This window comes from Biomphalaria glabrata, chromosome 2, assembly GCF_947242115.1.
Source record: "Biomphalaria glabrata chromosome 2, xgBioGlab47.1, whole genome shotgun sequence".
Classification (NCBI taxonomy): Eukaryota; Metazoa; Mollusca; class Gastropoda; family Planorbidae; genus Biomphalaria; species Biomphalaria glabrata.
Window position 1 is genome coordinate 63757664 of NC_074712.1, and position 13081 is coordinate 63770744.

Consider the following 13081-nt stretch of genomic DNA (forward strand, 5'->3'; position numbering starts at 1 on the left):
TCAAAAGTTTGCCTTAATTTATTGCTTTTTCTTTATGATTTTATAGATTATTATTATATCATTTATTAATTGCAATTTTCATCCTTGTTTGAAATGTCTATTTGGGCATTAATTATAGCACAGCGCTAGAAAATCGGTAAACATTGGTTACACATTTGAGAAAGACATGTAACGTGGCAGCTTCAAAACATGACCTACTTTTGAAACCTAAACAAGTCAAACACGGCATTGAAAGCATATTGGACGTCACAAGGCAATAAAATTCATTTTAAATAATTAAAATTAAGACTTTGGAATAAAAAAGGAGACCTTCGCAGTTAGTTAAGCCTTTAATAAAAGAGTTTGCACTATACTTGTAAAAAAAAATATTTTGTTCTTATTGTTGGTTAAAATAATAACAATATAGAGAGAACCAAAAGCTCGTAGGTCTAATTTGGTCTCTTGCTTTGATGTAACAAATCTCTACTAAGATAAGTGGGGGAAAAAACACGTTTTATGATCAAATGCCACACTGCCAACACATAGGTTTCAAGTATTATATTTCCCATAATTTGATCTTAATTACTAGTAAACTTGTAAGATGACACAGCTGTGTCTTGGAGGTCAACTAAGGTCGGCGTGTCCTTTGGTTGGTATGATGACACTCCAATGGAGCGCCCTGACTGTCAAAATGACATCTGCGGGTCAAATGAAGGCCAGCGTGTCCTGATTCGCCAGAGGACACACCATTGTGCGTGAGAGGTCATTTAACATCCAGTGTGTCTTGGCTTGTAAGATGTCACCGAAAATGGGACATCGGGAATCATTTCATTTTAGAGTTTAAATTTGCCAAGATGTCATATGTTTTATTTGTTTGTATTACGTATATCAAATTGTTTTTGTTAGCGGCCCCCCGAAAGGGGAAAAAGACGCTATTAGTTTTGTGTGGAATGTCTGTCTGTCCGCACGTCCCGTTTAGATCTCGTAAACTAAAAAGATATTGAAAATCCGACATCATAATATTTTAGACCATTCAAAGTTCTGATGCAACGGCTACTTTTTCTTTTCTGAAAGCGAAAAATCTAATTTTTTAAAATCACTTATGCAGCAGTTTTTTTCATAAAAATACACCACTTTTACAACTATTCACTATTAATAGTAACAATGACGGGAGGCTCTTCAGTGGGGGAGACGTATATGCACCATATTTCCAATACATTTATGCAAACGGTTTTAGATTTTTGTCATTTTTTTTTTTTTTTTTTACATTTGTATTGCAAAGTAAGTTCTGTTATACTAATTAATACATTTACAAAAAAAAATGTTTACTTTTTTTTTTAAAGAGGAAAAATCTATTTAGTATGCATATAAGTTGGACATAATTTAAAACAACAATTAATAAGTAGTTTTTCATATTATCGCGTGAACTGGAGCGCTGCACCATGCCATAGAATTTAAGCTCTCTATTTTTGGTTTCTTTGGTACTGGTAGATATAAATATTTCATTCATAAGATATACACATTTCATTCATAAGATATACACATTTCATTCATAAGATATACACATTTCATTCATAAGTGGATCTTGATTAAAGCTTTCGAAAAATTGTAGGAGGCCTCCACATACTCCGTCACTGATACTAAATATAGAACGGTTTTAGTGATATGGCTTTTGTGATGTTGCTTGTTCAGGCTGTCTTGAGGTCAACTATATAGATGACTGTTGATTTCAACCAATTACTCTGCAAGCGTTTGAGTTTTATTGTTCGGGTGTATTCAGTGTAGTTGATCAACAATACAGAATAAACAAGACATCGGTTTTAACAAGTAAAGAGATGTAGTCAACGCTGATGAACAATTTATCCTATGTTTATTCTAAGAAAAGGCCACAGTAAAAGCCTCTGTCAACTAAACACGTCTTTACCCTAGAGGATTCTATCTCTAACTTATTTTCCGGTCTCTAACCCCAAATATCCCAAACGTCACTAGTCCCGTTCAATATGCGTCTTCTATGGTGCGTCGCTAAATAACTAAACTATAAATAAGGTGTCTAACACTTTATAAGTTTATTTACTGCGATATTTCTTTGACAAGGCCTTGTCTTTGTATGTGTAATTTCTTACTGGAATAAGGCATGAATGAAAATCGGGTTCTCCATTACTTCTTACTGTTAAGATATCCTGTTACTGTACAGCAGCGGTTCTCAACCTTTTAAGCTCGACGACCCTTTTTTTACAATCCCCCACTCTGCCGCGACCCCCCCCCCCACCCCACACACATACGACAATAGAAGAGTAGACAATAACAATCCATATTTTCGATGGTCTTAGGCGACCCCTGGAAAATGATCAATCGACCCCCAAGGGGTCGCGATCCACAGGTTGAGAACCCCTTCTGTACAGGCTGTAACTGGTGGAAAACGCAAAAACAAGTACATTGTAAACTAGAAGGAGTCCAGACCATTTCCCCACCCCTCTTTCCGTAAAAATAGCTCCATTCGTAATTGGCGTGTAGCCAGACCATTTTACGGACTCCGGGTTCGGTTGTAATTGGTGTGTAACCATATAGTGATTACACTTGGCCGTTTTCTATTGGCCGCCAAGTGTGGCAACAGATGAAACATAATCACATTCATAGGCTCTGGGAGGAGACGTAATAACGGCAGTCATCTGAATCAAGGAAGACAACCGAAGAAATAGTTTCACTGCTGCACACACCACACGGAAGTACAGAGAGAGATTTTAATTGTTTAGTGTTTATCTGTTAGTATAAGTACATTCCAATCTCTCTCTCTCTCTCTCTCTCTCTCTCTCTCTCTCTACGTCGAGACGTCAAAGTTTATGTAGCAAGATAGGCAGAATTCATTCGATTTCGTTGACTAAGGATATACGAGGATATTGTGTGGTCAACTCAACGACTAGTAACGACCCACTGTCCTAACTTTTTAATAGGTAGCCTACATATGTCAGATTTCCTAGCTCTAGTCCGCACTATGTCGAGAGAAATGGTGACAAAAAAAGGCTGTAGTCAGCGAAAAGCATTGGCATCAGCACTGAAATAAAAGCGTGCCAAACGGGAGTCAACCCTGAGGAAAACTCAGGAGCCGGCGACCCTGAGGCAGTTTGCAGCACTCAATGCTACACCCTGGCAGAACCTGCGACGTCGCTGACCCCAAACTGTATTGACACTTGCTGTTTCTTTGGATATATCAGCTGCGTGGAAAGGGGCGGGGAGCTGATGTGTGGGCAACATCCATGGGCGACCGCAGGGGGTGCAAGCTGCCACCCATGGCTCAACTTTCTTGTTATAATATTAAAGAAAAGAATTATCCCCCCCCCTTATTCGGGCCCTCATACCTAATCGATATTAAATGCACAGTAAATATTTTTTTTTATGAAATAAAATAAAAAAAAAAACCAACACGTGAACAAAGTATTTACTGCACACTTTGTTAACTTTATCCGTGAGGTCCGTGCTTGCCTACGTTCGATCAAAAAAAACAACAACTGCAAATGTTAACTGTGGCTGCCGAAACTGTCAATAACTTTATTAATGAATATTGCTTTCGTCGTGATGGACAAGCTGGCGATGAACGCTTATCGCGCAGTTCTGATATTCTTCTTTGCATTGCAGCTTTTGCATCGTTTTAGGTTGAAGACAAAAAAAAACAAGTTGAACTGACCATTAGTATTGCTCGAAAAGCGAGATATAATAAAGAAACTTAAGAATTAAGATATGTAAGGTAAAGCCGTGTTCTGTAATAACTCAAAAATCCAAACATGTGTTGTTTTTTTCTCAGTGTGTCTGTCGACTGCAAATTATCGGCAGCAGCAACTCTCCTTCCTCAAGATGACACATCTGACGTGTTCCTCAGGATGGTCAAGTTGGTTTTTGATAATGCCATTAATATGACTGCTGATGTGCTGTTGAGTGGCCACTCTGTTAAGTTGGAAAGACTGCAACACTATGGAAACTGGTTCAAGAAAAGATGAATAAAAAAAAATTAAAGTTCCCCTTACAGACCTTGTGGTCTATAGGGCAGATGATGTAAAGTTCATCTGTTTCTGTGGTGTCAATGGTGTCATGTGGCCAGCACAACGACCAACCGCCTTTACTTTTCCCTAAATAATGTCAGTTACCCATTAGAGCTGGGTGGACTCAGAGGCGCCCGAAGATACTGAAATTAAAAATCCCAGTCTTCACCAGGATTCGAACCTCGTTCCCCGGTTCGGAAGCCAAGCGCTTTACCGCTCAGCCTCCTAAGAAAAGATGAATAATTGAAGACAATGAAAAGACAAGTCAGAATCACAAAAGGAGGAGACATTTACTACACATGTGCAGTTGGTCTGGTTTCACTTGCAGTCGTTATTTTAATATCCACCAAACAGTCAAAGATCTCTATGAGATGCATTGCGAAGATATTGTCTTCAAAAAAGTTAAAAAAAATAATTCTAGATCCAGCAGCCCTTAAAACCGAAACACATTTGCTTTGCTATTCCCGTGGAACAGCTCTAAGGGCTCATTTCAACAAGGCACAAAGCAAGAGAAACATCCCCTTCCATAGTTGATACCTCGTTCATACACCTCTTTAGCCTATCAGCAGTTGATACCTCGTTCATACACTTCTTTAGCCTATCAACAGTTGATACCTCGTTCATACACTTCTTTAGCCTATCAACAGTTGATACCTCGTTCATACACTTCTTTAGCCTATCAACAGTTGATACCTCGTTCATACACTTCTTTAGCCTATCAACAGTTGATACCTCGTTCATACACTTCTTTAGCCTATCAACAGTTGATACCTCGTTCATACATTTCTTTAGCCTATCAACAGTTGATACCTCGTTCATACATCTCTTTAGCCTATCAGCAGGGGGGAAGTAATCATACCTTATTGTTATGCATGTTTGAAACTCTTCAAAGGGAAATAAAGGAGATATGAAAGCTATAGTTGCAGCGGCAGACAGGTAGACCTCGTGATGCTACTTATCCTAGTCATTTGTCAATCTTAAAACAGCGCCCCCTCCAGGTAGACATCAATACACAGTGGCGTCGAAGTGAGTCAGCAGTTAGGGGAGGGTGGGGGTGGTAAAAAAAAACAAAAAAACTCTCCGTTTTTTTTCTTACAAACTTTATATCAAGTCACTCTGTCTGTCTGTCTGTCTGTCTGTATGGTACAATTTTTGTACACGTTATTTCTCTCACACCCATTCTCGGATCAAGTTGAAATTCTACACAATTATTTGATGCAGCTAACAACAACATAAATCAAACACAAAAATTAACCAATAGTTAATTAATTATTAGCAATTCATTATTTTGTTTGGTATCGAAAAAGGGGGTAATGAATTCTACTTATTGCGAGATGTGGCTATATTTATGGAGCTATGTCCCTTAGAATGCTTTGTACACGTTATTCCTTCCACTTCCCGGTTCAAGTTGAAACTGATTAAAAGAAATGTCTACAAGTCAAACAAAAACATGAAACTAAAATGCTTTTCAACTTAACTCTTTCTCTCCGTAATTATTTACCACATTCTGGTGAAATCACGCTGGTATCGTCAGTTAGGAGAAAAAGAGTTAATGTAAGAATACGCGTCCTCTGTTTGGGATCCCTCAACTCAAGAAAACATAAAGAAACTTAGAATAAATACAAAATAGAGCAGTGAGATTTATAACAAACGAATAGTCCGATTTGATTAGAGAGTAACACCATTAGTAAAATCGCTAAATTAACTCACTCTCTTCGTAATTATTTACCGCATTCTGGTGAAATCAACGTTGGTATCGTCAGTTAGGAGAGAAAGAGTTAAGAGACACTTCATGTCTTCAAAACAGAAGAATAAAAAGTAAAGTAACTATAATACATAAATTTTAATATTATTTTTTTTTATTATTGTCAACATGAACTAATAGACTTTATTATTATTTTATGATGTCTAGAATATGATTATTGAATCCCATATGCTAGGACAAATGTGTACAAATACTCCTTCTTCCCTAGTGCTATTAGAGCATGGAATGGGTTGCCTGAGCTAGCTAGGAAAACCAGTGACTTGGCAGAATTTAAGTCATTGGTTAATATGCATGACTAAATGCATGACGCGTAGGACGTAATCATCTTCTTTTTTGAAGTAACGTCTGTATTGTATAAGATAAGATAAGATGTAGGTATCCACGTTCTTTAACATGTTATGCAAGTTATAAAAAAAAAACAACTTAAGTTTAACCTAAGTTTAACCCAAGGCCGTTATCTAGTTTGTTTTTAAGCAAATGCTCTCTCGATCAAGGTAATTAGGGGAAAGTGCAAAAGGGGAAGGTCATTGAAGAGTAGCAATAGAACAAAACTACCCTGATCAACATAGCTGGGTTTAAACCAAGCTTGACGCCTGATACCTATCTTAATGCAAGTCCACCAGCTGTGCAGGCCATATGAATAGACCTATGACACGTCAGCAAACAGGATTCATGAGCTATCACACATCGTTGACAAATCGGGATGGTCACTCAAATTGGGTTGTTTTTTTTTCCCTTCCTCTCAAGTACTCTTACAGAATTTGAAACTAATAAAAGGCAAAAGGGGGGGGGGGGGAGGATGGCCCCTGGTCGTGTGTGGTATGCGTTCAGGACTTTCGTGTGGATTGGCCCTGGTTTGAACCCTGCGCGCTTTTATCTCCAGCCGTCCTGCAAGAGGAACATTTGAAACATGTAAAAATAGACAAAAAGGATTTTGAGGAGGACATTTTTGTTAGGTGCTGAAACTTGATAGGACTCGTAAGATTTTCAAGAAAATATACAACGTTGCTGAGTGCTGGCTATAAAGTGGCTTCATTGTAAAACACAAATCAAAACATGCTAACAGTGTTTACATGCATGATGCGTGTTTGCTTTGTTTGCGACCTACTATGTAGCCTTAAATGCTATGGTAATACAGTATCGTTGATAAAATTTCGTAGATCTAAGTTCAGGGGAGGCAATTTTTGTAATTCTTAGTGTGTCTTGAGAATCGTAACCTAAGGACATAATAGGAATTTTTATTATCCATAAGGAAATTTGTCTTACAATTTGTGCATTACACCAAAAAAAAAAACAACAACATAATAATAATTATGGAAAACCAAAATTTACATTCACACCAGACTTACTCATAATTTACATGCGAAAAGTTTATATCAGTTAGGCTAGTAAGATAACATAGAGTCGCAATAATCACACTAATGTCCTACATTGATCCTATAGGCATTACCCGGCATCATATTGTTAGACTTTGAATATTTTGTAGATAAATTACGACAAAGGAGTCTTTGAACTACATTGGATCATTGATAGCTTTTCTCATTAACGACCTACATCACAGCAATATATCTCCACATTTTGTTACAATTTATAGAAAGAATACGCCATACACATTAAAGGTCAGCTGGCCAAGTAATGACGAAAAGGTGCGTCTTAGGAAAATATGATGATCAAGGGTTCTCAGCCCTTTGATAGCACATAATTTCCCTTTCGATTTTTAAATATTTCTTTGACACACTTTGACCCTTAGGTATAGTGTGGTTTTTACCATTTACCCTTTTTTTTTAACTTATCCCTTAGTCTGTTGAACCGTTGGGGCACCATGCAAGATTCGTCGATCGTCTTTCTCCATTCCTCTCTGTCTTTTGCCTTAGAACCCCCTTTAATGGCAGGCCCGTTCCATACTTTTCGCTTTCTCTGTCTGCCTCTTCTTCTTTTTCCTGGTACTGTTCCCTGAAGGAAGGTCTTTTCGAGCGCCGAAGATCTTGTAATATGGCCATAGATTTTTAGCTTGCATTTGTTTTTTTCGCGATAGTTAGCAGGTCATCATGGGGTCCAATCACTGCAGTAACCCTGTCTCTAAACTCGATCTAAAAATATACATTTTATGCGGAGTGATATCTGAACAGTGAACACCAGCAACTAGAGAGACGTATTTGTGTCTGTACATACACATACATAGCACGCACTAAAATCGCCCTTGACCTTCTTAGCTTTGGTTTGAGATATTTCGGACGATCCTTCGGACAGGAAAATTATTATGACCTGGTCCAAATCTCTTGCAGGAAGACTGGGAATGGCTGCGGGCTGGAGTTGAACCCAGGACCATTGTGACGATAGTCTGAAGTATATACCACACGACCAGTTAAGCGTGACGCGGTTGTTTCGACACATGTTAGACACATTTTTACACTGTTGTTTTGTTACCGTTGTAATTTGTTTCGTTGTTAAGGATTTGTTAGTTGCAATTTTTAATACTAGTGTTGCTCACACTGTTAGTTGATGATAATAACCTCAATGTATTTTCAAATGAATGCCACTTTGTTGCTGTTGTCGCCGATATTGCTGTTGTTATTGCTGTTGCTGTCGATTGCTGTTGTTGATTGATGGGCACTTGTAGTAATCGAATTCTTAATGTTTTGCTAAAAAGCAAATCAAAAGTCAGTAAATATCAGCATAAGTACGAGTTTCATAGCACGATTTGATCTTATCTTATAAAATACAGACGTTTCTTCAAAAAAAGAAGATGATTACGTCCAGCGCGTCACGCATCTAGTTATGAATGTTAACCATGCTCTCATCCGCTGAGCACAGATTGTGACACGAAAACCTTTCCCAAGATGATTGATTGCATGATTTATTTCAAAAGATTGATGCGATTTCCCATCGTACCGTATATCCATTTATAGATCTTTTTTAATGATGTCAGCGGCTGAATTATTTTTTTTTACATATATAGGTTATTAGGCCTACGTCTTAGTTCTGTTGCCTAACAGCCTAACGGGATGCGTTGTGCTGGGGTAGCAAAGCGCTCGGCTACCGATCAGAGGGGTCCCGGGTTTGAATCTCGGTGAAGACAGTGATTCTGAACTTGGGGATTTTTAGGACACTTCTGAGTCAACTCTGATGGGTACTTGACATTAGTTTGGGAAAGCAAATGCGGTTGGTGCTTGCCACATGACACCCTCGATAATCGTTGTCATCATCTGCCCTATAGATCGGAAGGCCTGAAAGAGATACTTTTTTTTTTACTGTCAACTTAAGCTTCTAGAAGGTATCCTAAAGTCACATTATCAACATATAATATATGGACATATTACCAACATATAGGCTTAATATATGGACATATTACCAACATATAATATATGGACATATTACCAACATATAATATATGGACATATTACCAACATATAATATATGGACATATTACCAACATATAGGCCTAATATATAGGCATATTACCAACATATAATATATGGACATATTACCAACATATAGGCCTAATATATGGACATATTACCAACATATAATATATGGACATATTACCAACATATAGGCCTAATATATGGACATATTACCAACATATAGGCCTAATATATGGACATATTACCAACATATAATATATGGACATATTACCAACATATAATAAATGGACATATTACCAACATATAATATATGGTCATATTACCAACATATAATATATGGACATATTACCAACATATAATATATGGACATTACCAACATATAATATATGGACATATTACCAACATGTAATATATTGACATATTACCAACATATAGGCCTAATATATGGGCATAAAGGGACACATATGGTCTAAATCCACTCCTGCTTGACTCGGAGATCGACGGTACAAATGGTGCACCGTGTCGCCAACAGTACGAGGCTTGACTCTAAGCTTGTTATTGGTGCAATCTAGAGAAGCCTAGCCTTAGCAATCGATAATACACAAGAACAGCTTGCGCTTACCTTGCGAGATGAAGCCATTCTGGATTAGTCCCCTTTATTATTGGCGTAGCCAGATTTTGGGATTATGAGGGAGAAATTTAGCTTTCGCCTTATCTAACTAAACAGGGACTTCATTTTTTTTTCCCTTTTTTTTTTCTTTGGAGAAAATGGGTTTGTGTGTGTGTAATTTCCAGAGTTTTATGATCACGTTTTTAAAATTTACGCTATTTTAATTATGTTAATGACTCGGTATCAAATAATTAAGGGGCAAAAAAAAAAACAAAAAAAAACCCAATAACTATTGGCCTCCTTCAGTCGTAGAACGACTATAGTTCATCTTGAACACTTTTTCATATGGCTGTGGAGCGAGCGAGATGAAAGCCTGGGCATTGTCTATGGTCGGAACGATGGCGCCCACACAGCAGTTCCCCCCCCCCTTCTCCGCGCAGCGGATGAAACCAAAGGAACGGAATATCCGATACAGTTTGGGATCAGTAGCGCCGCAGGTTCTGCCAGGCGCGGGCACGTTGCCCTGCCTCATCGTGGCGCCCGCGTGGAAACGGCCATTTGAGGAATTGGCTAGGCTAAAGGGGTAGCAACACAGGACTCCCGTGGGGATGCCCACGGGTAGACGAGAGTCCACCCATTGCACGGGCGGGGTTGTAATAAAGTCCCCACAAACACGTCACCAATCCATGCGCTGTTCCTCAAAGGGACCGTTACATAAATGGCGGATCCCGCACAGTTAGCTTGGTACATTGAAGGAAAATGGCAGAAGTCCCCGGTGCATTCTCGGCCTTCGGCCGTGTCTCTAGTCCACGTGTCGGGGGCTGAACGCATCGGTAACAGCAATGCCTTACATAGGCATTGTCTAGGGTCTCTCCCAAACAGAACTGTGGGTTCACACAGGTTTTTTTTTTTTTTACTGTTTGGCGTCCAAACAGGTTTTTTTTCAAACTTAGAGCTCGAAGAGCCTTCGGCTCAGCTCTTAGACATCAACAAGGTTCTGCCAGGCTGTAGCACAGTGTGCAGCAATCTGCCCAAGAGTCACCTGCTCCTTTTCTTTACTCAGGGTTGTCTCCCGAAGACTTTCCTGTGTCCGGGTATAGCCGCAAGGCAGCAGAGGTCTAGATGGGTAGCCAATCAAGGCTAACGAGTCCCTCCTGCTCGAAGCTTACTGGTTTATGCGCCAGTTCCTCGCCCCTTCTCCTGTTAGTGATAACAGTTTCGCCGGGCTCAGTTTTTGAACCACACGTGAAGGCCAGGAGTTGGACTGGTTGTCAGATGTTGTTTGAGACGCGTGCCATTGGAAGCATTTTGTAGGTAACGGTGAGCTTAGAGGCATTACCACTTTCGGCGTTAACAACCTTGCGGAACCAACAACTAGATCTAATATATAAAGCCTAATAAAAAAAATACCAAAATTTATGTCTATTGAATAACGAAACTTTTGAGACAAATCGGGTAAACCCATTTTCACAGTATTTTGAATTAATTATGAATATGTCGGCTAAATTGGTAAACCTCATTTTCATAATCTACTTTCATTTTCGTGTGAAAATTATAAAGTGTTAAGGAACCTCTTGCCATGTGTGACACAGATCTGAATCCAATGCAGTAAATCAGTAATACACAAACTAAGGCCCGCGGGTCAGATTCGGCTAGTGCGATGTATTCATCATCATCACTCCTTTGAGTTCCTCATGGAACATAGGGCCTCGACAAAAACACGCCACTCTCCACGGTCTCTTGCTAGCTTTTTGATGGTGTCCCAGCTCTTCCCGGTCTTCTCTGCTTCTTCAAGTACACTGCGTCGCCATGTTCTTTTTGGTCTTCCTCTGCGTCTTGTTCCCTGGGGGTTCCACTCTAAGGCCTGCCTAGCTCTGTTGCTGGTATCTTTTCTAAGGGTGTGACCAATCCATCTCCACTTCCTCTCTAAGATCTGCACTTCTATATTTTTCTGTCTACTCATCTCCCACAGTTTGGTGTTTTCTACTTTGTCATACCAGTGTATTTTTTGAGGATATTTATCAGGCATCTGTTGATGAAGGTCTTTACTTTTTTTTGTTGTGGCTTCAGTTGTTCTCCATGTTTCAGAACCATACAGTAGGACAGCCTTGACATTAGAGTTAAAGATTCTTAGTTTACGACATATTAATCAAGTGATTTCATCGTTATCCAATGCTGGTTTGCAACATTTGCTAGGCTTGATAGTTTCAGCAGAGTTTGCGCGTGTGTGTGTGTTGGTGAATGGAGGTGTATTTAAAGTGACAATGTTACTCAAAGTATACTGAAGGGGAAAAAAAACACTAGCCACAGGAACAGCCTAATCCTCTTCTTTTCTAAGTAACGTCTGTATTTTATAAGATAAGATTAACGTGCAATGTCAACATTAAAACGTTTCCCCGGTGTTGTCATTTACATGTTTCGGATGTTCATTAAAAATCTAAGATTATTATTATTATTATTATAGCTTTTTATATAGCGCTACTTTCATGCTTATAGCATGCTCAGAGCGCTTTGGTCCAATCTCATTTGTGGACCAGTGGGGGGGGGGGGGGGGAGGGGGTATCTAGGAGTTGGTTTTCCGTGCTGCTTTTAGGCGCTCAGTAAACACAACTCTGCCCGAGTCGGGTGTCGAACATCGAACCCCCCCCCCTTCTTGGTAGCCAAGCCAAGCCAAGTTCGACCACGCTTCCTAGTCCAAATGTCCAGCTGAACGACAGGGGATGGCGGTTGGCAGGTTCGAACCCCCGGATTATCGATACGACAGTCCAGAGCGCATACCACACAATAACCGGGCAGCCATTTTGGGGAACAAACTCTCGGCCTTTTAAAAACGACACGACACCAATACACACACAAACACACCTACAATTAGAGGAACTCTACCCTCTCCACACACACAAAGACACATACAATTAGAGGAACCCTACCCTCTCCACACACACAAACACCCATACAATTAGACGATCTCTACGCTCTCCCTCAATATTGTCATTTCTAGCACTCGATTTCAAGACTCATAGGTAGACATCCAGTCGAGTTCGACGCCCGCTGAAGACTGAAAATATTAGATTCAAGATACACTAATATCGAATCTAAATCCTAATAACACTAAGCTGAAAGTAGTGATAAGACATTTTTTAATGGCTATTATTTTGATCTTTCATCGTATAGCTTTAGCCATTGACCTTTGTACACACACCCTGGGGGTTAAAGTTAATGTGAATATTGTGAGCTTCTTAAATCTTTAATGTGTTGAAGACCATCAAGTCGTTAAGGCAGCCAAAATCAAAGGGCGGGCATTCAGCTTAGCACAAATGGGGAGTATTTA